Source organism: Siphateles boraxobius, unplaced genomic scaffold (genome assembly GCF_051911475.1).
Source record: "Siphateles boraxobius isolate OS27281-9 unplaced genomic scaffold, OSU_SipBor_1 5, whole genome shotgun sequence".
NCBI classification, from domain to species: Eukaryota; Metazoa; Chordata; class Actinopteri; order Cypriniformes; family Leuciscidae; genus Siphateles; species Siphateles boraxobius.
In genome coordinates this window covers 16,836,063-16,839,955 of record NW_027509141.1, presented here as the reverse complement: position 1 = coordinate 16,839,955, position 3,893 = coordinate 16,836,063, and positions in this window count along the sequence as shown.

The following is a 3,893-nucleotide window of genomic DNA, read 5'->3' as shown; positions in this document are numbered from 1 at the left end:
ATGTCCGAAGCTTTTCAGTGAGTCGGTGAAATTGGCTCACCAAACCGGTCTGAATGATTCGTTCACTAATCTAAATGAACGAGTCGTTAACGAATCGGATTGGTCAAGGCGGCGAATTTGGGTAATCAACTTGAACCAAAGTCCCTTCCTAGAAAAGTCTGTTCCGTCGGCGGCCATATTTGCAACGATTCCTGTCAGCTACTTGGGGCATCCAAGACCAAGTCGATTTGAATAGGGGAATTTTGAAATCAATAAAACTGCTTGCCGAACTCACAATAACATATTTCAAACCAGCAACAAAATTTGACATAAACTGTCCCATAAATGTTGTTTCATATGCTCAAAAAGCGTTAAAAAAGCATTTTCAGGAAAAAACCAGCCACTCTCCTATGCAGAGTCTGGTTTCAATGGAGTTCCTAACGGCAGCTGCAGTGACGCAATGACTTTACCAATCAGCGATTGGCTCTTTTACTTAGAAGGCGGGACTTATACAGCCATATTGCGCGTTGTTTTTCTCTCATAAGTAATAGGAGTGAACAGTCTTTCTATATGCTATGTCTTAAACCCACTGCAAAGTCTGCGAGGGGAAAAATTTTGTCCTGATGCGAAATTGAAATGTCTTGATTTAGAATGTGAAAATTCGCCAAACAATTGTGACCGCAACAAAACTCGTGGATTTAACTGATTCAGCAAAAAGTAGAATAGTTTAAAAGTCAAAGTGACGAAATGATAAATTTTTTCTAAAGAAATGTTATTACATTATTAAAATATCTAATTAAATGTTTTGATAATCATGTTTAGAAATGTTGACCGTTTTTATGATAAAAAATAGGCATATTATTACAACTGGCAATTTTTTTAAACCAATAGATAGAATAGATAATTTTGTATTTAGTGTAAATGCAAATCATATTTATAAATTCTAAATGACTTTATGAGCTGAAGAACCTTGACTACAAGAAACTGACCTGGCACAATACAAAACATAATGATAGCAATGTGTGCCTGTATCTTGTTGTTGTTTGAGTGTTGTAGGACACTTAAGCATGTAATAAGCCAAGTCACGACGCAAATTGAGCTTAATCCGTTTTGAACGTTTCTTTTAAATGAACTGTTCAAAAGAACCGATTCGCAAAATTGAATCGGACTTCTTGTCACTATCTCACTATTTTCTCTGATGAACTCATCTATGTGATGAACTGAGCAGAACGGTAGAACAGAATTAAACACATCTGGACGGGAAAAAGGCTTTGATCTACCTGTGCAATATGTATTTAAATCTTTAGAGGGCGCGCCATGGCCCAAGCCTTAGTGGTTTCGATTAGAATTGTATTGGATTTTACACTAGGCTATATGTCATTGTTTACTTACAGTTTTGTTATTTTTCGGTGAAACAGAAAAGGACACTTGTTGAAGAATTATCAACACAGCTGTTTTCCATACTTCAACAGTTCCAAATGACCACATAAATCAAGGTCCACAACTCTAAAAGTCTATAGTCTGTACCATTGGAATAAAAACCTTAAAGCAATTGAATTGCAATTTTTAATATTAATTTGCTATTAGCTATAGTTAAAACTGTGAAGATGTTAATGCTATCATTAGGTTATCTTTAGGATGATATAACTGAAATAGATCTGAGACTACTGCTTTAAAGTAACCATATAGGAATAGCAATATTTTGTGAATATTCTAAGAATAAATAAGTGTTGTGACATAAATGTTTAAATTGTGACATGGCATGAATTTTGGCCTGGAAACAGTCAGATTGGGCAAGTCTTTGTTTTTTCAGGGTTGTTTTTAAACTAACTTTAAATCCAGTTGTATTCAGATTTAATGCTTTCTTTTTCTTTAAAGAGTTAATAATGTAAAGGGTCAATGAAACCTGAATTTGACCCCACATCTTGCATATAGTGATTCGGTGTGCAGATATTGCCCCTGCCAATGTCAAGAGACATTTTTTGTACAAAGCATTTTGTAAAGCTTTATTTGTTATTCATCTGAGTCTACAAGACTGTTCTTATACTTTTGAGCCCTGTTTCTTCAGAAAAGTCAGATTGGCCTCATTTTGGGGAAGGGTTAATTAAGTGTGAAACAGCGCCTCCATCCGGCCATGGGATGCAGTCACTGAATACTAAAAAACATTTCACATATCTTCCAGAGAGAGGCGATATAGAACCAACAATTTGATACGACATTCAGTAGTGCAAAACAGCAATGCCCATTACAATGAAGATTGAACAATTAAAAAAATTACAAATTTGAAAGTGAGAGAAGCTGATATGTGGGGTTAAAGGTATAGTTCCCCAATTCTGTCATAATTTATTTAGCCTACCCTGAAGTTGTTCCAAACCTGCAAACATATCTTTGTTCTGTTGAGAAAATGAATATATTTTGAACGAATGCACGTTCATAAATTTAATTCTTATAGGCTAGTCAATTTATTAATCTATAAACATTTATTTTTTTCACTTATATCTCAATGAACAAGTATAAACACAAAAGACTGAGTCTCGCTGTATCGCTCAGGCTGCACTGCAGTGTCTATTCACAGGCGCGATCCCACTACTGATCGACACGGGGACTTTGACCTGCTCCGTCTCCGACCTGGGCCGGTTCGCCCCTCCTTAGACGACCTGGTGGTCCCGGGCTCCCCCAGGAACACCATATCGATACCGAACTTAGTGCGGACACCCGATCGACATAGTCCACTGCAGTCCAGAACCCCTGAGCTCAAGCGATCCTCCAGCCTCAGCCTCCCAGTGTCTTGGATTACAGGCGCGCGCCACTGCACCCGGCGAGAACTGAGAGAATCAGCGCTGATACTGAATCTATAGTGGCTCACAGCGCCATCTAGTGTATGAAAACACAATACAAGGGAACGATTAGGGAGGGTGAACTAAAGCATTTTACAATCTCTTTGGTAGCTAGCTATATTGTAGCCATACATTTTATTCCAAAATGTATTTCCCCCCAAATGCATGCTTCAATATAATTTTATTAATTACAATACACAAGATCAGTTTCAGTTGCCTTTAAAATGCATTTGCTGTATCTATAGATTTCAGATGGTTTGATGTTTAAATATGTGTATTATAAGCTTCAACAATTATTAGTCATCCATATAATCCTGCAAACATGAATAGCCATTAACTATTGTTCTTTATGGTGGAAAAAAGGTTATTTTGCCTTATAGGTAATACTATCACCTATCAGGCAAAATAACCTCAACAACACCCAATACAATAGAATACACTGCTCCACTACTTTTGTCTCTATAGCCAAGAAAACAATTCTCATACACTGGACAAACAAAAAAGCTAATTTCTATGCGCAATAGACTCAATTACTAAGAGAATATTTATCCAATGAAAGACTATAATAGCCAAAAATCTACTGGACACATTCACAGTATCTGGTTGTATCTGATATCATATCCAATGTCGTCATATTACATTGGATAATAAAACAGCACCAATGAATTTTATACCCCAAAGGATAATAAGACTAACACTGTATTGCGACACCATATTTTATTAAAAAAAAAGCTAGTTTACAGTTTATTATTTATATATATGTGAGTGTGTGTATGTGAGTGTTTGCATATTTATGTATATACATATGGGTATACAAATATATAAATATGAATTTGGATTCTAATGTGCGTGTATGTATACTTAACATAATACACAACATAGTAGGATTTACTTGATCCAGATTTATGTATGTAATTAGTAGCCTTGTATGAGTATATATGTATATCTCTGTGAAAATGAAATGAATGGACACAACTTATTACTTATTATTATTAATTTTATATATATATATATATATATATATATATATATATATATATATATATATATTCACACACATTTTATTTTCTCTTTTCT